This window comes from Perca fluviatilis, chromosome 20 (genome assembly GCF_010015445.1).
Source record: "Perca fluviatilis chromosome 20, GENO_Pfluv_1.0, whole genome shotgun sequence".
NCBI classification, from domain to species: domain Eukaryota; kingdom Metazoa; phylum Chordata; class Actinopteri; order Perciformes; family Percidae; genus Perca; species Perca fluviatilis.
In genome coordinates, this window is record NC_053131.1 from 25633604 (window position 1) to 25659454 (window position 25851).

At 40.1% G+C, this 25851-nt stretch overlaps 1 protein-coding gene across 3 annotated transcripts in view; it reads right to left on the reverse strand.

Moving 5' to 3' along the window:
* Positions 1 to 25851, reverse strand: part of lingo2b (leucine rich repeat and Ig domain containing 2b) — a 42212-nt gene that overhangs the window by 7215 nt on the left and 9146 nt on the right. The window contains exon 1 of one of the 3 annotated variants that reach the window (XM_039787059.1): positions 22515 to 22535. The exons of 1 other annotated variant lie outside the window; for it this stretch is intronic. The gene's annotated coding sequence lies outside the window, so the exon portion shown is untranslated. Of the gene's footprint in view, positions 1 to 8175; positions 8197 to 22514; positions 22536 to 25851 lie in introns of those variants that run through there. One more of the 3 variants, XM_039787060.1, reaches the window with a different exon arrangement.

The window sequence follows — 25851 nt, forward strand, 5'->3', positions numbered from 1 at the left end:
ATACAGGACATACTGCTCCGCCTTTCGCGTTTTCGCTGTCACATGATAAACTCAAAGGTGCTGCTAATGCTGCTAATGGGTATGGTAGCTTCCCGGCCCCGGCAAGTTTGAAGAAGGAAACATGGAGGACCACACGTATTCAAAATCCAAATTTCAGGAACAGGAGTCTTCTTCTTCGCCCAGAAAAAGAAAAAGGATATTGAAAAGAGCAAGAGACCGGCTTTTTGAAGCGTGAAGGCTGCAGTAGCTACACTTTGAACTGCGTGGTGCGAGAGAGTTGATTGCGATATATGATCTCGAAGCTAGATGGGAGAAATTCCTTCACATTGGACCTTTAACTGTGAATGTATTCGAGTTTACAGAGACTTTTTCAGCATTTTAAAGCTGTAATCCTAACAGTTCTGTCACATTTACATGAGCTATCTTAAATCAAAATATGTCCAGATCCAGGTTTCACGGTGCAGATAAAATAAAAATGATTCCCCAAATACTGTAAATCATATCTTTAGATCAAAATACCATTTCAGCAGATATAAGTGGATAAACTTAAAAAATGACAGTTTGATTCTGCTGAAGACCAATCCATATCTGGCATACGAAGCCCACTGTCTTCCAACTGCTTTTTGTTTTCAGGTTTTCAGTTATTTGCCTTTAAGACATGTTTCTCCCACCACAGAATGACTGAACGGACAGCTGATAAGGGTTGGCAGAATGTAATATAATATAACAGCATGTGATCCTTCAAGTCTGTATGGCAGAACCTTTCAAAGCAGATTCAAAGAATCCAAAATTATTGAGAAACAATGACAGTAACTGATCTGAACAGAAAATCCCTAAACTGTAGCTAGCATTTTAGCAAATTCTTCTTCAAACATTGGGATTAAAATAAATATGTGAGGTAATTGCTGAAAAGAATGGTGGTCTTTGCAGCTTATATTTTCTTTTGTATTGTGTGGCACCTGTTCAGGGTTAGCTGGAGATTTAGTAGCTTGTTTTAACAAGGCCTGTGTTTTTCCAGCTAAATAGAGCTAAAGCTTTTCGGACTTTCTGGCAATGGCAGATGGTGGAAGGAGTGACTGGCAGATGGAAATAAAAATCACTTCCAAAATGGTAAGGAGTAAGAAATGTGGGAAATGTGGTACCAAATAAATAAAAAAAAACAATTACAAGTAACATAGGAAGGATACCAAATTTATACTCTGTGATCTCATTAATTTGCGGTCATTGATCCAAAGTATCACATCTAATAGTATATTAGACAATTGACATTCAAAATGACTTTTTAGAGCTGCACCAATATTTGTAAATGAACAATGAAGAAAATTACTATATGTAATGTGTTGCTCATAGTAATTATGATCACTGAACTCTGCAGTTATGGAGCATTTTAGCCTCTCCAGCATTTCTGATAAAAAAACAAACAAACTGCAAATTACCTGCCTATAGCACTGCATGGCAGACAGACAAGCTAGCAGCCAACAGTAGCTGTTGAATATAGTGGAGAATGTAGCTTCGTATATACAGTGCCTTGCGAAAGTATTCGGCCCCCTTGAACGTTTCGACCTTTTGCCACATTTCAGGCCTCAAACATAAAGATATAAAACTGTAATTTTTTGTAAAGAATCAACAACAAGTGGGTCCCAATTATGAAGTGGAACGAAATTCATTGGCTATTTCAAACTTTTTTAACAAATAAAAAACTGAAAAAGTGGGCGTGCAAAATTATTCAGCCCCTTTACTTTCAGTGCAGCAAACTCTCTCCAGAAGTTCAGTGAGGATCTCTGAATGATCCAATGTTGACCTAAATGACTAATGATGATAAATAGAATCCAGCTGTGTGTAATCAAGTCTCCGTATAAATGCACCTGCTCTGTGATAGTCTCAGAGGTCCGTGTAAAGCGCAGAGAGCATCATGAAGAACAAGGAACACACCAGGCAGGTCCGAGATACTGTTGTGGAGAAGTTTAAAGCGGATTTGGATACAAAAAGATTTCCCAAGCTTTAAACATCCCAAGGAGCACTGTGCAAGCGATAATATTGAAATGGAAGGAGTATCAGACCACTACAAATCTAACGAAGACCCGGCCGTCCCTCTAAACTTTCAGCTCATACAAGGAGAAGACTGATCAGAGATGCAGCCAAGAGGCCCATGATCACTCTGGATGAACTGCAGAGATCTACAGCTGAGGTGGGAGACTCTGTCCATAGGACAACAATCAGTCGTATACTGCACAAATCTGGCCTTTATGGAAGAGTGGCAAGAAGAAAGCCATTTCTTAAAGATATCCATATAAAGTGTCGTTTAAAGTTTGCCAAAAGCCACCTGGGAGACACACCAAACATGTGGAAGAAGGTGCTGTGGTCAGATGAAACCAAAATTGAACTTTTTGGCAACAATGCAAAAAGTTATGTTTGGCGTAAAGCAACACAGCTCATCACCCTGAACACACCATCCCCACTGTCAAACATGGTGGTGGCAGCATCATGGTTTGGGCCTGCTTTTCTTCAGCAGGGACAGGGAAGATGGTTAAAATTGATGGGAAGATGGATGGAGCCAAATACAGGACCATTCTGGAAGAAAACCTGATGGAGTCTGCAAAAGACCTGAGACTGGGACGGAGATTTGTCTTCCAACAAGACAATGATCCAAAACATAAAGCAAAATCTACAATGGAATGGTTCACAAATAAACATATCCAGGTGTTAGAATGGCCAAGTCAAAGTCCAGACCTGAATCCAATCGACAATCTGTGGAAGGAACTGAAAACTGCTGTTCACAAACGCTCTCCATCCAACCTCACTGAGCTCGAGCTGTTTTGCAAGGAGGAATGGGCAAAAATGTCAGTCTCTCAATGTGCAAAACTGATAGAGACATACCCCAAGCGACTTACAGCTGTAATCGCAGCAAAAGGTGGCGCTACAAAGTATTAACTTAAGGGGGCTGAATAATTTTGCACGCCCAATATTTCAGTTTTTTATTTGTTTAAAAGGTTTGAAATATCCAATAAATTTCGTTCCACTTCATGATTGTGTCCCACTTGTTGTTGATTCTTCACAAAAAATTACAGTTTTATATCTTTATGTTTGAGGCCTGAAATGTGGCAAAAGGTCGAAAAGTTCAAGGGGGCCGAATACTTTCGCAAGGCACTGTATCTATGATGTAGCTTCTAGAGAGCCAGCTATTTTCCTCAGGAGTTCGTGGAGACCAAAACAGAGCTAGAAGAATAGTGAGAGGCTTGGATTGAGTCGCTAGGTGGACAGAAGCGTGACTCCAAATGAATGCTAATGTTGCTCTGTGTGTAAATAAGCTGTTTGCCAACATGTTCACAATATCAGCTTTACAAGTTGATAATATAATTATTAATGGAAGTTCAAATAAAGAATTTACAGACTTGAAGTTACCTATGGCACATTACTGGCTTATGATTGAGTGGCCTTTGTTTCTGACCCAGGCTGACCTAGGTGGCACACATACAGTACTGTGGTGGCCCTTTCTTGACTCCCTTCAAGCCCAGCCATGATTTTTTTTAGAAACTCTCAGAGCCAACCGTGTCATGGGCAAGATGGAAAACATACAAGATCCCACAGAATTCTGGGTAAATGGTAATGGTGACGGGGGTCATTGAGAAGGGCAGCCTACAGGGTTGAGCATTTTGGGATTTGGTTCTGAATTGGATTAGAGTCAGTGAAACTGTAGAAAATCTGACAGCCGAAAAGGAGCTGTAGGGTGATGCATGAGTCACTGTGAGAGTGAGAGCGAGAGAGAGAAGAAGGAAGAATAAAGAGAGCGCCGTATGAGTAAAGCAGAAATACATGAAGAAATGAGGAAAGCCAAGCTTACGAGATTAGATAAAACCCTTGTTTGCTCGAGTTGACTGTGATTTCTAATGTGAATTTAACCGAGTAAAGCTTGAGAATCTGCTCTTCCAACAGATCTCTGAAATACTCAAAGCAATGCTCGGTGCACATGTTGTTTTTAATCTTTCAAGACGAGCACCATTAAAGCCCTGTTCATTATCACACCACTTTCCAAATCTGCGGCATTTGGCAGGAGCAGAGCAAATACATTTTAGACGAGGAGGAGGACTTAATTGGACTGTCCAAATTACAGTATTGATCGCCACAAAATTATCTATGAATTAATAATGCTCTTATTGACTTTTCTTTGTGCCCTAAGGTGTCCATTAAATCAATGCTGTGTGCTGTATCTTTGTGAGAAGTACCATCTGCAGTACAGAAACTTTAAGCTAACGTTAATAGCACGGTTACCCTAAGATGTGCGGTTAAAGGTATACAACATTTAAAAGCATGGGTGGCTTTTGTGGTGCATAATAATCTTGGCTATAAACCCTTTCTTCCTTTTCGCACAGCATTGCAAATATGAGGCTTTGAATTCACTGGATGCAATTATTTTGCACCCAGCTTCCTTGGAAAAAAAACATTGTTATTTTCCTCAACATAAATCATATTCAATACAGCCTCTGCAAAGAAGTTAAATGCCTATTTTACACGTGTTTGCTTATTTTAAAAAATATATAAATATAATATATAAATATATATATATTTTTTTTTTCATTTGTCACTTTGAATAACTGGAGTCGTACAATATTCATTCATCCTGATGTTTTCCCTTGAAATATTAAACATGGGCCTGACTGTTCTGCTTAGCTCATTTCCAGATTTTATAGTGGCATGAATAATGGAATTATTTCACATGAGAGAGTTTACATGTAGACGGTTGTTGCCGCAGTGTGAGTATGTGACATAACATACACCGCAATTGACCTGAAAGGACACATCGTTAAACCGATCATCCTTTTTGCATCTACGCGTTGTTGCACAAACAAACGTGCGTGTAAATTATGTTTACGACCCACAAGCAATGTTTAACATGTGATTCGAGGCCGTTTCAAAGGGGGACATTGATGTGTGACACCAAATAAAGAAAACATGAGGGATACATATCAAAGAAAATCCCTGTTGATTACCCTTTTTATGTCCACACCATTACAGTACACAGAAGATGGAGAGAAAGAGAAGCAGGCATTTTAAGCTTTGAGACAACTGAGATGTGGATTGTGCAAAAAGCACAACTGTCAGTATAGCCCCAGCTCATTTTAATGATAATTCACTGTCTATTCATAACAAATGCTAACAAGCCAAATGCATTTTCTATTCTGGGGAATTGTGGCACACTGCACACCCACTGACCACCCTGCAGAGTGCAAAATGGCAGCGGAGTTTTCAGAATGCTGTTGGGAATCGGAAGTTGAACCGTGTTCTTCGGGGCTAATTAATGCTTGTGCATTCAAACTCTGCCAATTAAGCAGTTCCTTTCTGCACCACTGGCCATGTTTCCTCTGAAACGGTGCCTTGTTAAGCCATCAACAGTGTATCCTGTCTTCCACCATGTGGCTTGTTGTATGTCTGATGTGCTGCAGACTCAGAAGGGATGCAGCTTCACCCTGCAGTCTCTGGATTTAGAAAAGTCCAGTTAATACTTAGTCAGTGTTTGCTCGTACTGAAAGACAGAGGGAGGGACGGCCTAGTGCTTCGAAACTACAGCCTCCAGAACTGAAACAAACAGCAGCAACAGAGCCTCCATGCTGTGGACATGAATAATGTGAACATAACGTTTTCTCCACCAACTGAATTATGTCACAGCAGCAGGTGCCATTTATTTATTCCTGTTTGTTACTTTTAAAATCAAATTGAAGGCTCTTTCTGATATGCTAGGCGTTACATAGACACTGTATGATGGCAATTTTTACATGATGGGCTCATGTCTGAATAAGCACACAAGTCACCTTTACGTAAAGGTTGTGACGGCAATCTTACTCACTCAGACCTTATCACAATTCTGTGACTGTCGGCACACGCCTGAATCAAATGGCGTCAGATTAGCAATGGATCCAATGACTATGTATAATGTGATAGGTGTCACTCGTAGTCCCAAACCCACAGAAAACGATCAGCCTAACTCTGCTCTATTTGTTCACCGTTTTGGGTTTTACTGTTGTGATTTAGTTTCACTGCTGTTTTAAAGGTATACTATGTAACTTTTGCGCAATAAAATGTCTTAAAACAACTAGACCTGTGTTATATATTTTGTTGAGTCGTCCATTCTCCCAGATGTTTCCAGCAATGTTCAAACCCAGAGAAATCTGTAGTTTTAATCAAGGTAATGCCTTTCAATGGAGTCAAATCCCCTTTTCAGCATGCATCAGCATTGTTGTTGTCTGCCAGAAGCTGTCCTAAATTGACTTATTATTCAGTTTTGAGCCACAGTATTTCCAATACACTTTTTGTATCTTGGTGATTTCTTACGTTCAGCTGAGCCACTTTGGTTCGTCCTCTGTCCGCCAAACAGCATCGGCAAAAACCCTGATATTTATATTAACAGCGTTATTCAGTGTTTTTACCGGTTTGAATCACTGGATTAGTTTGTTTTGGAGAGGAGGAGACCCCCTACGGATAATTCGGCTCCTGGTAAAAACCTCCTGAACGATGAACACTGAAGGAATCCTAACCGGGAGAGGCTGACTGCCACGACAGCAATGGTGGTGATGAAGACCACAACTCCCCTGATCCCACGCTAATTCACGACGTCACCGAATTCCATATTTTGTTATTATTTTGATTTAGAGACCCCTAGCTGCAAATGTTTTTTTTTTTTTTTTCATTTTCTTACAATTACATATTGTGCGTTTAAGACGCGGCAGGCAGCTGTTTACCATAAAAAGCTCTCTCAGCACCAAAAGTAAGATGTTAGCAACAAGCTGGTGAACATACTGAAGCATTTTGTAGCTAAAGGGCGCAGATATCTCCTTCAGATGGTGGAGCCAAAGACAGAGCTAAAAGGAGAGAGGGAATATTGGACTTACATTTGGTAGATGCAATTAAAGCTGTAGTGCGTAGTTTCTGTCACCCCCCCCATGAGGAATTCTGAGTAATGACAACAAAACTGATCATGTGTTGACATGATACAAGCCTTACGTTATCGCGCACTGCCCCCCAACGCAGTTGCTGGTAGCCAAGGAGAACACGGAGAATTAAAAAAACATAATGGACTCTTCAGAAGAGGTAATTATCTTCACTCGAGCTGCTGCGCGGGAAAGTCACCGGACGCCACAATCTTCTGAACATAGTCATACTGAGAAACACAGAGAGAGTTTGTGTGGAGCTGATAGTCTTAATTAGCTTTGTAGCAACTCATTTGGCAACGGCTTGAATGTAACGGATGTCTCCTTAACAATCCTGTCATGCCTGAATATTCACACCTATGTTTGGATGACAAAAAGCTATTACTTTCTGCTTTCAGCCACAACAAAAAACTTGAGAGGTAGTTCGTGAGTTACTAATTTGCAGTAAAGTTGGGTGGTGATGGCGCAGTGGCTATGACATGTGCCTTTGGTGTGGGAGATCCGGGTTCAATTTCCACTGCGATACATCAACCAATGTATCCCTGAGCAAGACACTTAACCCCTAGTTGCTCCAGAGGTGTGTGACCTCTGACATATATAGCAATTGTAAGTCGCTTTGGATAAAAGCGTCAGCTACATGACATGTAATGTAAAACATCAATACAAAAGCTTTAATTGAGAAATTAAAAAGCCATTAAGCTTGTACTTTTAAATGTCAGTAAGTAATTACTGGATTTTTCCTACAGATGCTTCTTCCAGAAGGTAAAGGACCCCAAAAAAAGTCAATTAAGGTCTTTCCTCATTTTCCTCATTAATTAGCGAACTAGTTGAGCTCATCTATTAGCTGCTTGCCAAATGATCCAACTTAAAATGTATTCCCCTAAACATTAGCATGCACACACACACAATCAAATCTGTAGCTAACGGTACAGAAAACTGTGTATCAATATTCATACTACATTGTACATTTATCCTTTATGCCATTTGATATTCTACCTCAGCACCGTTGTCATTGAAGGACAGTCACACAGTAATCATATTGTGTGAGATGATTGTTTGAAAAGAGGCCATTGCTTCATTTCAATGGCTGCTCTGGTTTCCTCCAAAAGGAATAATCAGGTTTTCCACAGTGTGTCGACTGGCATTAGGCTTCTCTACCTATCTTGGCAAGTGTTTTGTGGAATAGCAGATTTTTCTCACCGTGTCTCTTGTTGTTGCTTATAAATCCCAGTGTTACTTGAAGGACACTCACCATATTAGGTTCCCGTCTAATTTTAGTCTCGGGAAGTAGAACTCATCCATTTTTCATGGTATAAGTTTACCACCACTAATTCAAAGGCCTCTTCCCCATTCACCAAAACGAGATTTGTCTTCCCGCTCCCATTCCAATGTTATCTGCTGCAAACAAGTTCCAAGTTATGTGTTTCAACACTACATTATCGTTTAGTTCCAAGTTACAGCCATTTGTAGGAGTGCCAGCCAAGGTTCACTGCAGCTGTGCATGGGATTATCTTCGGTTAAGCTTGTGTGAAATCCTAACAACCATATTGAAAACACCAAAATAGCCCACATACAAGGTTTTGGACTTGACTGGAGAAAATCTACACAAATTGTCACATATGATTTTCTTTTTCAGTAGGTGAAGGAACTCCGTGGCTACAATCAATTTCAGATTACGGCAAAGAGGCGTCTCCACTTTAAAAGGTCATACGTTAACTTACATTTTCCTTACCTCTAGACATAAAAGAGAAAAAAGGAGCCCACTGATGTTAGACGGTCTCTTGTTGTCAACATTTTTATGTTTGCCACAAAACTCAGGGGACACATTTGTACTGTCCTAGTAGGAGCCTGTTGCAATTATATGGTGCCCACATTGATCCCAAGTATTGATTAAAGTCCGTCCTTGATTTTAAGATTCAACAGGCGCTTCTCTGGATTTCAGAGAAAATGAGAACAATGGAAATTGCTCTCATTTGAAAACAGCCAGGGACCTCATAAATAAGGCATTTTAATTGACTTTAAGAAGAGAAACATGACTTCCTTAACATCTTGTGTCTGCTTTTATAGTACAGATGTTTGGATATTGAAAAGAATCAAGTTTAACCCATCATAGCACTAATACATAAATACAGGGAGCAACACATTTTGCCTGCTGTATGGAGGTATTGGTACAATCTCAGTTTACAATAACCAAAACAGTAGTTGAAGGGATAGTTCAACATTTTGGGAAATATGCTTATCTACTTCTGTCTTCCGGAGCCAGGAGATACTGTAGTTGGTTTAGTATAGCATGAAGACTGAGAGAAGGGGAAAAGAGCTAGCCTGATTCTCTCCAAAGGTAAATCAACACGTCATATCTTACTTTATTTCCCCAGGAAAATACTCATTGAGATCAAGAGTCTCTTTTACAAGAGTGTCCTGGCCAAGACAGGCAGCAGCACAATTACCAGAGTTTCAGACATAAAGCATATAACGATTCACAATGAAAATACATAATAAATTACAGGATCATGAAATATCAAGCCATTCAACAATGTTCGCCAGAAGTTATACAACTTGGATCAAACAGATCAATCAGTCAAAGACATTTACCACCAGATGTGCCTGCCTTCATGTCATCTAGTGAGACCAACTCACCAAGGTTCAGGCAATTTTGCAAATCGTTCCAAGTAGAGGGAGCAGCATATTAAAACGCCCTTCTACCCAGTTCAGTGCAGACTTTAGGGACGGATAAGAGGAATAATCCCTGGGAACGAAGATAACAACTTCCTTTTTTTGTTCTTGTGGATATACCGCTGTAGATAAGATGGAAGCAGACCGAGAATAGCCTTATAAATAAAAATACGCCAATGATTAGGTCTACGAGTGGACAATGCAGACCAATCCAACTATTAATCATTCATATGATTAATATTTGAAAGTAAAGTTCCAGACTGTTGTGTTCTTTGATTCCTGAAGTCCTGTCGTTACTTAGAGGTTGCCCTGGCAGTCAGCGGAGACTCCAGAAAGTCACTGCTCCAGGCCAAGAAATAGTCCCACACATAATCCCCCATGAAACCACACAATTGTGTTTATAAAAAAACACACAGTTGAGATACATAAATTGTCATGAAAGTATAATCTATGATACAAACAGAAAATAATATATGCAAATTTAATAAAATAAAAATTCTGTCAAAAGGTTCAATAAGCACCTCATTTTTTTTTTTAAATGAGATTGTGTCAGGCTTTACAGGATTAACAGACAGACACAAGAGTGGCATCAATCTTCTCATCATCATCTAAAGACGTGCATGCTAGGTAACTAGCAAGGACTATACAGTTGAAAATTAGCTGTCTGGCTAACATGGGCTCATTTACAAAAATGTTGATTAATGTGCATTGTCCTAATCAAATAAATACATCTTACAATCTTTAAAATCTTACATACATCTTTTACAATCTAACTCTTGGCAAGCAAGTAAATAGACTTTTTTCCCCCAAAATGTCAAACTATTTCTTTAGGTTTGCCCGTTACATGCATTCTCTACAATCAAAATATATTTTTAGAGCCTTTTTTTTGTCAAATCCCTCGTGCTCATTTCCTCCCATGCTTCAGGCCCCTCATTCAGTCAGAAACGATGATTCATCTCTGTGAGCGAGAGGCGAAGAGTCAACAATACTGTATTGCATCTGAGTGCTAATAATTAGGTGATTAACTCATGCAGTTTGAATACAAGTTTCCAATTCATTTGCTGTGCTTGGGGACATACTTTTGCTTCTATTTTCTGCACACTACCTCTGGGTCACTGCATACCTCATTTCCTCTTAAAAAATAAATTGTTTCAACTAATAATAAAAACATTAGGTATCTCAAACTAAAGCAAGATGCCCCTGACAGCTCTATAATTAACACTAGCTTTTAAAAGTCATTTCCTATTAGCTGCCAGGGGGGGGTTTGCGATCATAATATGCTCTCATTCCCAATTCTTTCCTCTTAGAACTTACACTCCTCTCATTCCCTGGAAAGTCTTCTCCACTTACAAATTATGTCAGCATGGGACCTGGTATTTTCTCTGTATTCAGCTTCCCATTTCTAGGTAGTAATTTTGCCTGTTGCCAATTATTAATAACAAGAATCTGATGAAAGCCTGAATGCTGGCTGGATCTCTGGAGCAGCTAGTTTTTTCAGACAGATGTTTGAACTCATGTGGACGTTTTGTGCCAAAGCCGCAACATGTTCTCACTTGCTTCAAATCAGTTTGTATTTAGGAAGGGGGTGAGAAAAATAAGCTGCAGCGGCATCACTTACAACAGTTTTAAATAACTCACACCAAGATTTTTTTAAATCCCACAGAAGCCCTCGTTTCCCCAAAAGTCATGATTTCTGAGGAGCAAAATGTCTTCACTCTGCTGTCAATCATCCCGTGAATAGGTTTTTGGATGAGAATCAAAAGATATTTACCACATAATACACAGAGCAGCAGTAAATATTGGCGGTGTTAATGTCAGTGTGTACTGGAAGCGTGAACTTTCTCCTCTCATTTTCCTAGAGAGCTGTTTAGTGAGCGTCATCTCTTTTTACATCAGACCCTCAGCGAGGGATTAGGCAGACCTCACTGGCACTGAATAACATGGGAGGATTAGCACTTTCGCCTGTCACCAAATCGTTCTGACGGATTAGCAATCTCCACCGTCACTCTCGAGAATTCACTCCGGCTCCAAACGAATTCAAGTCGGCGCGACAGCCAAGGTGACATTGGAGTGAAAGGGAATGAGTCATTTTTTTTCTCTCAACCCTTCCAGAGTCTGGCACCACGCTCAGCATGGACAATGATAGCGTGACGGACATATTTCAGTGGGAGCGTGAGTATTCAGGTGGGCTTCCATACTGTTGAACGAGTGCATCAGCCACAGATCAAGGGCCACTTTTGTCAGCTGCACCAAATATATACAGTGCCTTGCGAAAGTATTCCTTTTGAACTTTCGACCTTTGCCACATTTCAGCTTCAAACATAAAGATATAAAACTGTAATTTTTGTGACGAATCAACAACAAGTGGGACACAATAATGAAGTGGAACGAAATTTATTGATATTTCAAACTTTTAAGAAATAAAAACTGAAAAATTGGGCGTGCAAAATTATTCAGCCCCTTTACTTTCAGTGCAGCAAACTCTCTCCAGAAGTTCAGTGAGGATCTCTGAATGATCCAATGTTGACCTAAATGACTAATGATGATAAATAGAATCCAGCTGTGTGTAATCAAGTCTCCGTTATAAATGCACCTGCTCTGTGATAGTCTCAGAGGTCCGTTTAAACGCAGAGAGCATCGGAAGAACAAGGAACACACCAGGCAGGTCCGAGATACTGTTGTGGAGAAGTTTCAAGCCGGATTTGGATAAAAAAGATTTCCCAAGTTTTAAACATCCCAAGGAGCACTGTGCAAGCGATAATATTGAAATGGAGGAGTGTCAGACCACTACAAATCACGAAGACCGGCCATCCCTCTAAACTTTCAGCTCATACAAGGAGAAGACTGATCAGAGATGCAGCCAAGAGGCCCATGATCACTCTGGATGAACTGCGAGGAGATCTACAGCTGAGGTGGGAGACTCTGTCCATAGGACAACAATCAGTCGTATACTGCACAAATCGGGCCTTTATGGAAGAGTGGCAAGAAGAAAGCCATTTCTTAAAAGTATCCATAAAAGTATCGTTAAAGTTTGCCACAAGCCACCTGGGAGACACACCAAATAGTGGAAGAAGGTGCTGTGGTCAGATGAAACAAAATCGAACTTTTGGCAACAATGCAAAACGTTATTGTGTAAAAGCAACACAGCTCATCACACACACACATCCCCACTGTCAAACATGGTGGTGGCAGCATCATGGTTTGGGCCTGCTTTCTTCAGCAGGGACAGGGAAGATGGTTAAAATTGATGGGAAGATGGATGGAGCCAAATAAAGGACCATTCTGGAAGAAAACCTGATGGAGTCTGCAAAAGACCTGAGACGGGACGGAGATTTGTCTTCCAACAAGACAATGATCCAAAAGAAAGCAAAATCTACAATGGACTGGTTCACAAATAAACATATCCAGGTGTTAGAATGGCCAAGTCAAAGTCCAGACCAAGAGAATCTGTGGAAAGAATTGAAAACTGCTGTTCACAAATGCTCTCCATCCAACCTCACTGAGCTCGAGCTGTTTTGCAAGGAGGAATGGGCAAAATGCAGTCTCGATGTCAAAACTGATAGAGACATACCCCAGGCTGTAATCGCAGCAAAGGGGCTACAAATATTAACTAAGGGGTGAATAATTTTGATATATTTTGTTAAAATTGAATAAATAAATTTGTTCCACTTAGATTGTGTCCACGTTGTTGTTTCTCACAAAATTACATTTATATCTTATTTTGAGGGAAATGTGGCAAAAGGTCGAAACGTTCAAGGGGCGAATACTTTTAAGGCACTGTAGTAAAAGTTCACATTTAAAGTGAGGAAGGTATCTGGGTGGAAATCGAAGTTTAACAGGAAACCCAGAATCTATTCTCACTGGGGGTTTCAACATTGTCCAAACTCACCAAAATGTCTTTCTAAAGGTCTCGCTAAATACAACCGGTTCTCAGCGTCTGATACCGACGCAAAAGGCACCCTTGGAGTCTGTATGAGACCCAACAGGCTTTCAACTCCAATGTAAAACCCTCCGCGGAAATATTAGACGCTCAGAGCAACTGCTCGAGGGCGCCGCCGTGAGACGACATAATATAGTATAAAGAGCGACAAAGTCTGCGGGGATAAAGAGTGACAGAATCCGAGAAAAGGCTTGGTGGATGGATGGGTCAAACAAACACAGGACTTTCACCCAGGAGACCACTGTTGGTGTCCCATGTGAAAGCAAAAGTCAACGCTAACTCATTTTAACTTTACGCAATAAAACTCTTAATAAAAAAAATTAATTATAATAAAAAATAAAAGTATTTTTCTAAACCTGTGTTGTTTTGCTTTTGTTTGTTTTATTTATTCACAACGTTAACCACGTGTTGAAATCTATTGGAATACCCTGCACGTTAAAAAAAATGGGGTACCCAAAGCGTTAAAAAGTGACGCCAAGGTGTCCTGACCTAAGCGTCCGTCTGTGAAGTTGGGAGTGAGAATGTGTTAATGCATAAGACTGGATTATCAACTGCACAAAGTGGGCATCGGCCTGGGGGCGCCACCCTCGGGGGACCAGACAACCCCAGCTTCACTATGTTTCAGGTAGGGCTACACAATTAATCGCAATTTTATCGAAATCGCAAAGGGGGGGGCGCAATATTTCTTAAAAGGCAAAATATGTGTCAAACCATTCTAAAATAAAGTATTGTGGTGCTGCAGAGACATCCCGCCCTACAAATCGTATCTTACAGACTAAAGAAAAAATCTTTGTTTGGTACAGATGTGAAAATCACACTTCAATCCTTTAAAAGATTTTATTTTTTAATATTTTTCAATGAAAATGAGAATAATTCAAAAATGATCATTGCCTCCAATATCATGAATCATATTGCAATTGCAATATCACTCAAAATAATTGCAATTTGATATATTTATATTTCCTTATATCGCGCAGACCTAGTTTCAGGTCTTTGTATGTAACTTGATTATTTGCCAAATTGTTTGGGATTATTATGCACTGCAGAAACAATAATTCTGTCCCTTTCTTTGTTGTGTTAAATCATATTTCCTCAAGCTAACTGACACAGAAAAACAAAGACCATTTGGTACACCATCAGGTGTTGGCTGGCTTCTTGTTCTCTATGCGCATTGATGAGGAGAGGGGTGGGGGGGTGCAATAATAGGAGCCTGACAAAAAATGTTTGCCTCGGGGTCCCATAACAGGTTAATCCGGCCATGGCTCTACACAACAATTTCACTCCCACACTCTTGAAAGCCTTGTTCCCTAGCCAGTAAACAAAAGCCAAATTAGTTTTATTATTTAAGTATTTGCAAAATGATTACTGCTTAGGTTACCTCTTCGCTGGATGTTTCTGTTTGCCATGTTTCCACAAAGGTTTGCATAATGTCTTTCAGAAATAACTAATTTTTTATTTAAGTCAGTTTTCTCAACACCACAATAAAAATAAAAAAAGAAGTAATTCACAAAGACAAATAAATCCCCCAAAGTGTCTGTTCTTTAGTTGAAACTGTTGCAGCAATAAAAAGCACTGACTGCAGAGTACTGTTTGTGGATTTCTACAACAAATGTGACAGAAGCCTAAGGCTCACTGTGACTGAGAAACAAGCTCTTCTCCTGTGATTTGTTTGCGCCAGAATTATTGTAACGGCTTCAAATTAGTGAGTCTGAGCTTACTGGATGCTTTTGCAGGATATTAGCTGTCTTTTACACCTGCTGCTTAATTGGCTGTTTGCAAACATAACGACAAGCCAAAAAGGGAACTCTTCTGGGAATGAAGCGGGTTTGGACCACTTAAATGTGCTTAAATGCACTGAAACCCCAGGCTAACACATATTCACATGCATGCAGAAATATTCCAAAAACATTATGTACAGAAGGAAGAATTCTACCATTGCAAAAGGACTTGAGTTCATACTGTCTGTGCTCGAAGGAATTGTGGTTTGGATAGAGCTTATCATATCATATGTTTGAACGGTGTTTCCCTCATGTAGTCATCAAAACGACCATCCAGTTGAGAAAGTAGCACATCAAATAAAAAAAAAACCGACTTCTTTTTTTTTTGGCAAAGTCAAGCCACGCTTTTTTTTCTTCTGCAAACTCTGTCTATAACTCAGCGGCTAATCTGTCCTGAATTCTGGACATTCTAAATCTTACAATTTGTACCATTCAAGAAAGCCAAGCATATGACAGGAAATCATTACAGGGAAGCTGAGGACAAAAGGGCCTCTGTAGCAAAGTCAATGTCTCACACAGGATGGAGAACTACTGGTGGCATGCATCCATTAGCACCTAATCTATTTTCTATCAATGGAACACAGAGCAGCATAGTAAATAGTGGCACCTACTCCGGCAACCAGAGACATTTCTCAGCAACAGTTACTACCCTTTTCACTTATTGTTTGAAATCTGGATCTTAATACGTTTGTAATCTTGTTTCTTTTTCTTCATAGGGCCCAATTCAGATCACTGTACGGGTGATCAAGGAGAGTGTACTCTGCTGTGGCATTCTGGGTGTGCCTTTTCCTTAACAAAAGCTTGGATTTCTTTGTCCTTCACATTAGCATTTTGAGCATTCATATTTTAAATGCAGAGATGATGGTTCCAGATCAGTCACAAGCCATGCATTTCACTGCTTGTTTCTTTCTGTCTGTCATCTTCATGACAATCCAACTGAATATTCTTAAACATTTGTTTTTGGGCAGTAGATGAGCATAAGCACTTGTACTAGAAAGCTGCACAATGGAGATTAACATTGACTATGTTGTACATGCACATAATATTCCTTTTTTTTTAAGATTATCTTTGGGCATTTCAGGCCTTTATATTTATAGGACAGATTGAGACATGAAAGGGGAGAGAGAGGGGAAATGACATGAAGTAAAGGGCCGCAGGTCGGAGTCGAATCTACTGCTGCTGCGTCGTGGAGTAAACCTTTGTACATGGGCAACTGCCCTACCAGGTGAGCTCATTTTTTTACCCTTATTCAGAAAAATACGATATTCTGACTAAGCTGTTTACATGGCTAATGAAAGTGAATATTCCACTAATATTTCCGTTTACATGTAGCCGTGCAAAATACAATTTTTTCAAAGTTTACCAGCGGTGGCGGACTTGTTGGATCGTGCAAACACAGCATCTCTCTTTCATTCCTTTAACCAGCTTCTTAAAAAGGTCGGCGTAGCGATGTGTGCGCATATCCGAAAACCTGTTGCTATCCAAGTTTTTGATAATGTTTAAAAGTAGCTGTGTTTCTCCTTCTTATCGGGTTTGCAGCCCTGCAAACTGTTGGCTGGTTGGTTTGAGTACAGCAACGCATAGAGCTGACCACAAGCCGTAAACAGGCAAGAGGCTGTAAACTGCAGTAAAAACCCTGATTGAGACTATTGGATGAGATGTTGTGATCTTCATTTCCGTTAAGTACATTAAGGCTCTGCGCGATTTGAGACAACACTCCCCCGTCAAATTTTACGCACTATGCAAGTCAGTACGTAGTTTACAAAGTGCACTACGGAAGTGCGCGGTTCGAGACACACTATATGATTGAGACACATATTCCGAATGCAATGTATATCGAATGGCTCTAAAACCTAGCCTAGAAATCTAGACGCACCCTAAGGGCAGCAAATTTAATTTGCAGCCAGGGGGGTCTAGGCCCTCTCAGTTGGCTTGTGATCTGGAAAAACCAAACTCTGGTCAGGCCAATGACATCGTGTATCATTACAGGGAAGCTGAGGACAAAAGGGCCTCTGTAGCAAAGTCAATGTCTCACACAGGATGGAGAACTACTGGTGGCATCCATTAGCACCTCATCTATTTTCTATCAATGGAACACAGTGGAATATTGGTGTGCATGTTAACATACTCAGTGATTGTCCATATTTCCATGCTGGGTGTATAAAAAAAACAACAACTTTACCAGGATTTTTGGAAAACGAGAAATCTAAGTCTTGGTAAGTTTTGGGATGGAAAGCGTGCAAATAACACATGAAGAGATATTGATTTTAGTGGCTTTGCAAATTAAATATGGCAAAGCCCAGTGATCGAGGTCCTGTCCATGTGGGAATGCTGAGTGCACTTAGCACATGTCTTGGCAACCTGAGTGCACCCTGCTAGTTCCCTCTCCGTTAATGACCCATTAAAATAAATGGCCGGAAACATTTCAACCACTTAGATGCTCACAGAAATAGTATTCTTTTAGAGAGCGATCAGCAACAACTTGCCTAATTAATTTCCTTCAAGCTTTTGTAGCTCAACAAGCCATGTCCTATTTGTTGTGTTTGGCTAAGGTTAGTGTGCAGATTTCTCCATTTCCAAATTAGACTCAATAGACCATAATGCAATGCAGCCACAGGATATTTTTATTTAAGTCTCAAACGAGGCTTACGCGGGGATATTTTGCTACTTAAATGCTGCGTGTACACAGACGTGTAAAACCCAGCTGAATGCTTTTATGATAATGTCCTTTTTTCTGGGAGAAGACAAAAGGCATTCTTTGAACATACTTACTTTTTCGAAGTAGGCAAGGCGGTTTAAAGGAAAGTGGGTACAACAAAAAGGTAAATTACAACACTGTGTCAACAACAGAAATCCCTTAATGCACTTAACAAGAGAATAATGGCATATTGTGCAACACAGAAAATGTCTGACGGTGAAATTAGAGGCAATCCTCTCATGACAACTCTGCCTGGGAAAATGGAAGTGAAGGAACAGAATTGTTCTTAAGTAAAATACTCCAGTAATCATTCTTCCTCTAATGAAGCCCATGGTGAGTTACAAACAAACTATGTCTCCAAACAGAGGAGAGCACATTACCGTTACCCACACCATCTTCTCAGTTAATTAAGTTGATGGTATCAGCATTTAGAAACTTTGAGCGCATTATTAGGTTCTGTCATCCATTCACTTTACAAATATATACCAAGGTTTTAGAATTTAAATGTGTAGTCCTTAAGAAACCCAATTGTATGATACTACTGATACTATCTATTTTGGCCGTTAAATGTATTTACACCCATAAGTTACCTTTCCATAGTGTACGTTGTTAGCCATGGAGTCTGCCATTCCCGTGCCGCATTCACATAGCACGTACATGCACAAAGGATTCAAAGAAGATGACGCATGCTCGCTCAACACGAATTTGGAAAGACAGGAGCTGTTGAATGTGCACACAGCACATCATGACATATAATCAAGACTAAACTGACAGTTTAAGGGCTGGACTCAGAGAAAAAGTAGCAATGACAAATCCGTCTCTACCTTAGGCACCACGGACAGTGCCATGGATTTATCGATTCACAGTTAGGCTACTGATATCTCAGAGCCTTGGTCGGGGCCATAGATTCTAACTTGCACAAAACTCAGCTAGAAAAAGGATCAATGAGTAGAATAGACTAACATATTCAACTAAACAACCCCTCTGCCCCTGCACTCTCTCTCTGCTACTAGGGGATGGACAGGGATATGGCAGGTAAACAAGGGGCATGCATTTTATTCATGTTCCTAACAAGGTGGTTGACACCCCCCCTCATCCTCCCTCAAATCGCCTAGTGCCCGTTAAGAATTACTGTTAAAAGTCTGGTTTCACCCCGAAGTTACGGCTGATATGAGAAAAGTTACCGGGTTTATAATGCTGTAATTAAATTGTGTCTAGTTTTGCATTGACAGACCTCTCTCCACAGCGCTGCGGAGGAAGGTCTGGCTAGTCCACACAACACTCCTGGATAGGAGAAAAATGTGCTCTGATTTATTGTCCGGATGCAACAATGGTGCTTCTGCAAAATAGCCTCGGGTAGGAACTTGTTTTGGTGGAACATGTGCACATAGAGAAAACAAGCTTTATAATTAAAATGGCTGTCGAGTGTCTGATGAGAATTTTACTCAAATATAAAAAGATAAACATAATTTGATATTCCCGAATCGACCGGAGTTTAGAATGCCAACATAAAGAAAGCAGAAGGTGAGGGACATTCAGCGGAACCTACGGCAAGCACCAGAACTATCCCGTAAATTAAACGTTTTATCCTAAATTGTGTCAAACTACAAAAAAAATAGAATCCTAATATCACCTTTACACCTGACGTTACACTGGAATAGATTTTTCTTCATTAAAATAAAAAAAAAAAACATAAATATTGCCACGTAGATTCTCTTCTAAAGCAAGTATTTTTAAAAACAAGAGGATAGAGAGGTCACAGTATTGTTTTACAGAAAGGTGCATTCAATATTATTAAGTGACATTTGCCTATTTAACACAAGTAGTAACTAGTTTGCAGTCTCTATCTCTCATTTTCTTGAACCACGAGCTGTCTATTTCTGTGAGAGCGTGATGCTGGCCCACTAACAGTGTGTGAAATAAGGGACAGTCTTATTCTGCAGTGGATCCATTTCCAACACTGCTATGCTAATTAATCCCCAAAGCCACTGACAAACACAGCAAGATGGACTGCTTGCACATTTTTGCAAGATTAGCGAAATGCAACACATTCAGGATGTTCTCTCGTCAAACTGACACTGTCCCAACAGCAGCTCTCTGTTCGCTTACCCACTCCAAAGTGTGACATTGAGATTGCTCGGCAATATTTGTTCTGCAAAATCTGGCTCTCGCCAAACACTTGCTTGCTTTTAGTGCAGGTTTCTACAGTCAGAAGCTTTAATTCATTCCAGTGTGTTTGCCAGCTGGATTGCAAGAATCTTACAGTATTACAGCAAATGCAGTTGTTTTGGCAAACGAGCATACAATTACTTAAAATTCACAGAGCTTGCCTTAATGCTGCACACAGCAAGATGCTTGTGTAGAAACTCAGCCATCTTATCAGTCTGAATCTCAATGTGGAGTAACAACATCCAATTTGCAAAGCTCAGATTCTTCCTATTTACGCTAATATTCTGTTGGTGAATGTTTACAGGTGTCAGATTTTTCATAAAATATAATCTTTTATTTTTACATTAATTACAATCACATTTTTTTTGTTCAGTTTAAAATAGGTTTAATTTTGGGTGTGAAAAGAAACATTTGGATTTATTTCACTTTTATTTAGATTCATAGTTCAGTGACAAAATCATACATTCAACTTTAGAATCATTACTTTATGTTTTCAGAAGTTGTTTTGCAGTCTGTGATAAAATCGATTCTCTTTTCTACCCAGGGAACATTTCTGCTTAAGTTTTTTCAAGTATGAAAGATAGTTTTAGTCAATGTTTGTGAAAATGTTTCTGTTAACTAAGTTTTTACATCAATGTGTTTACTTTAACACCCCCTGAAAATGTTTTTTTTTGCTGACTTTGAGTGGTTTCAGTCTATCAGTACACCATGACATCACTGCTGCGTGGCACAGGTGCAACAAAGCCCACTTCTGACCACACCTACAGTAGTCTCGCATTGCCAGACCTTCCTCCACAGCGCTGCGGAGGAGGTTTTTATTTTAATTGTTTTTAAAATGGCAATGTTACCAAATCTACCCCACTCAGGTGTGAACAAATCTAAAAAACAAAAACAGTTCTGCCTTTACTTTTACATCTGTAGTCAGACGACAGAACAAACTGTATGGAATACCTTAAACTTCCATGAAGTTCATAATGATCTTGACCTCATGTTCATTTGACTTATGACTTATTATTAGTAATGCAAAGTTTTATAACATTTAAGTTTACAACAAGCTCTTGTCTTTCACAAACCGAGGCTGAGGGCCGTGTGAAATCCGTGTGAGACTTTGGACATTGGACTTTGGACATGCCAGCATTAAACCAATCACAATCGTCTTGGGCGGCGCAAATCGCCGTACAGAGCAACGGTGCCGCGGCGAAATAGCCTCGGGAAGGAACTTGTTTTGGTGGAACATGTGTACGTTCAAAAGTTGTTTTAGTCGTGCAACAGAAAACTCAGATTGGACAGATAGTCTAGCTAGCTGTCTGGATTTACCCTGCAGAGATCTGAGGAGCAGTTAACCATAGTCCTCGTAAATTAACCAGAGTTTAAAATGCCAACACAAGGGAAGCCCAAGGCAACGGATATCCGGCCTAAATGAGTGAAATGCGGCGGAACTTCATGGATATAGACTACACCTACGGTAACAGAACTTTGATGGGTCAGTTCACCCAAATATTCTCCCCAAAAAACACTTGTAGTCTCAAACCACGGCTTGGATCCAGTCTCACTTTTATTTGCTGAGGTTTTGAGGTGTCTGCTGCTGAGATTTGACACTGCAATACAGGGGAGGTGAATGGAAATTGAATGAAATTACTTCCACTGCTCCTTTGTCATCCTCCTCTCTGCCTGTCTCACACTAGAAATACTTAGACAATTCCTCTGTGGCTGTCTGTAGAATCTTGGATGTATTCAGACAAACAACCCACATCAGTGCAAACCTTTTCTGCAACTGAAGTTCCAGTCAAATCCCTTTCACTGCATGGACATGTGAAACACTTTAGAGGATATTACAGGTCACACTAACTGGGAGACACATTGGGAAACACTACACAAAACACTTCCCTCATGCTGTCTCAATGGAGAAAGTCACAATCAGTGAGTCACAATCTACCGACATAATTACATAAAACTTCCCAATTTAAATTACTGTAACTCTTAGGTCACCTATTCTTTTCCAGAGGGAATTATAACAATGCCTGATGCCAAGGACAATTTGTTGCTGCTTTTTGCCTGCAGTCCTTTGCACATGTGGGGCATGCACATTTCAACAGTGAAGATACAACCAGTCAGCACTAAAGATCATTTAGTGTATCCAAGCAGCACACTTGATTTTCGAACCAATAATACAAATAACTTGTAGAGGAATTTTTCACACCTGTTTGTAACCTCTATCTACGCATATAACACTACAATGTGCCACCAATCGACCCAACTAAAAAAGTAACATACTCAAATAGATATTAAAATCAAAAACCAAACTAAAACAGAAAACTATAAATAATAGTTACCCTGATTGAGAGGCAGCTCTGCACACTACCTCTGGGTCAGATGCTCAGTGTGGCAGCAGCACACAAGGACGCAGCTATTGCAGGGCATGTGGCGCTGATGCTGTCATCCTAAAAAAGTCACTGAAGCTGTGGCTTTGGCCGGCAACCAGCCACATGGCCCCACGGCAAGGAGTGTGCTCTCAGACAGAGGATCAGCCAGAGAACTGGCATAGCACGACAGGACAGCTGAGAGGCCACGGGCTCCACAACTGGAAACATGCAGGCCCTGGCGCTACACTGTCGGTTTAATGGCCTTTGTGTTCTTTGAAGTGCTTTATAATGGCGAGGAGGTGAGTGCATTAAGGCTACAGCTCGCTGGGCCAATCGTATTGACAGGGTGGTTACTAAAAGTATAGCAGGTGTTCCCTGGGAGCGGCGCTCTGTTCCCTGTCTAAGCAAACAACCTGTTTGTATCTGCACTCGCCGGTTTTATTTGTGTTATTACTGAGCACTCCAGCATAGCCATCCCGCTTCCTGTCACAGAGGTGAATAAAACCATATTGACCATCCTAGATCGGAACAATATTTGTTCCCGAAATGTGCAACAGCGGGCCGTCTCTTTCCCTCTATCATGACAGGCAATCAGTAGTTGTTTTTATTACCGCGCATATGATGTCAGGAAATCAGTATGATTTGTGTTTGTCTATCACCTGGTGTTATTTATTACACTGTGGTTGGTCCAGCAAGCCTAACAGTATCTATTTATACTGGAGGTTTTTTTTCTAATAATAAAAATGTTATGCTGCATTATGTTGCCTTATCTTTACTTCACAGGGCAATGAAATGCTTAACTATATAACGTGTAATTTGTCTTCATTGCTGCTGCAAACGCTTCAGAATCCAACACACCAAATAAATGTTAAAAAAACAAACATGAAAGCATAAAAAAATCTATATTAGCCTTGAAGTTACTTCACATTCACATAGCTTTGCCCTGAAACATGTTAAGATTCAGAATGTAGGACTGTAGAAATTTTTATTTGCCTTAACATGCTTTTAAGTCAAAACATCTCATTCAGATCACGCTCCTTAATCAGCTACCACCACTCTCACTTTCAATTCCTGTATCAGATTTACTTCATTGTATGCTGTGCCGTTCATGCACTTTAAATGACATTTCAAAATGCCTCCCTGTTGACTTTTGGCATCATTTCCACTCTAATATCCAATTCAGTAAGGTCTTTATAACCTCTCCATGTTCATTTTGGTCTCCTTCTGTTTTAGTTTCATAAACCCCTCTGGGCTCACATTTCTATCACCTGCACAATGTGTAATCTATTACCCTCTATCATTTTTTTTACTGTATATGTGACTACAGTAAATTTGCTGTAGCAGAGATGGAGGGAGGCAGCGGGAGAGAGGTCGGGGGAGCTAATGATAGAATATGGGCCAGATGCAGGCAGAACTCCAGGAGATGCAGAGTTACGGGCCTCACTGTTGAAATTAATAAATACCAAAATGGAAAGAGATGAGGGTGAGGCGGGAGGGCCGGCAGGTACTCTGAGATTCAGATATCAAATCTGCCTCTTGGCTTATGTCACATTTAATTCCTCACCTCTCCAATTTGTTTCCACAATAGTCTGTCTGCTGCTAAACCCACTGAAACAGAATATAAAGTCATCTTTTTCTGGCATTACAAAAAGTTTGACTTTTTGGCACAAAATATGTCTGTAAGGCTATGTTTACACTTGGCGTCTTTTTTGACAAGAAAAAGTTGAAGGGGCTTTTGTAGCGAAAAAAAAAGGTGGCAGCTGCTATAACAGCTGCCATACTATATAGTATCCTAGCGAGGGCGCTAGAGCGCTATGTGGAGCGGTGCTAACGTTAGATAAAACAAAGTGGTGGAGCAAGCTAGAGAAAGAACAGAGAGAGAAAGTAGCGCTGCTAACGTTACATATCAAACAAAGCGAGTTCCCTGTACAGGGAGCACCCGGTCATACCATAACTCGCTGTGCTCCGACTCCATTTTTTCTTGTTGTTATGAAAACGACAGGACTGGCTACTCCGCTTGTCAATGGTTGGCTGTCAAAAAAGCGCGAGGTAGGCAGTTTTTTTTTTCAGAAAAGTTGATAACTATAACTATTTTAAACTTCAAAAAGACGCTCCAAGCTGCAAAAAAAGAGGTCGGCAGTGATGTTTAAAAAGGCGCGCAGGACTTTTTTGAAAACACGGTTTACTCCATAGGATCATAATGTAAAACAGATGCTGGCAGCTTAAAAAAACAGACACAAAGTGTGAACATAGCCTAACTCTTTACCAGGATCCAACCAGTGTCCTTTCTGAGACTTAGATGTTAACCCACACAATTTCCATAGCTCAGGTATAATGCTTTTCATTCAAATGTAGTATTAATAATGAAATCAAGATGTATTATCACAATAACCAGGACATTGTTTCTGGAAAAACACACTGATGTTAACTTAAATGTCATTTTTCAATCAGAGAGTCATATCGCAAAAGGGTGAGAGAACATTATAAGTTTATTAAAAAGATAGATTATAAATTATTATCGCGTTCTTGTATACAGGCGGCCGCCGTCTTGGGAGCTACTGTCTTTCTAATTTATCTTTTTAATAAACTGTCTGTACGCTTACAATGTTCTCAATGCTTCGGTTAACATTTAGGGACCCTCATTATGCTACAGTTGAAGTGTGGTGATATTTTGAGCCTTTTTAGTGGTATAAATAGCGATTTGTTTTTACTTTCCCTGTGCCCCGAATACTAGCGTTGTAAGCTAATCAGCAGTCCGCGCTATCTTGTTTCAAGCTACAAACACATTCGATTAGCATGAAAACATGTCCCAGAGAACGACCGAGTGGGTACACATCTGCTATTAACCCCTAGGTTAGTTTTGCGGCAGAATTGTCGTTTAAGAAAATGCCAAAATCAATGAAATACCACGGGCGACAGAGTGCTGTGGTTTGAGGGAGGGAGAGAGAGAGAGAGAGAGAGAGGGGGAAAGAGAAGATGGACTATATCATGCAATGTTTCTGTAAAGTATTAATAATTTACTCAGAATGCTGCTTGTCACTTTTTGACCTGTCAGCCCGAACCCGTGATATTATCTAGTAAGCTTACCCGAACCTGCCCGACCTGCGGGTTGTCATCTCGACCCGCGCATCACTGGTAGTGGAGAGCTACTCAGTAGCAGTGTTGCATTGATTTTTGTAAAAATGTGTGTAAACACAGCCACCAAGATAACTGGCTAACAACATAATCTAGCTTTGAGATGTCCTGGTGATTCTTCATAGTAAAAATCATTGGAAGATGAATATAGCTTATTGGAGAATGCTGGTGG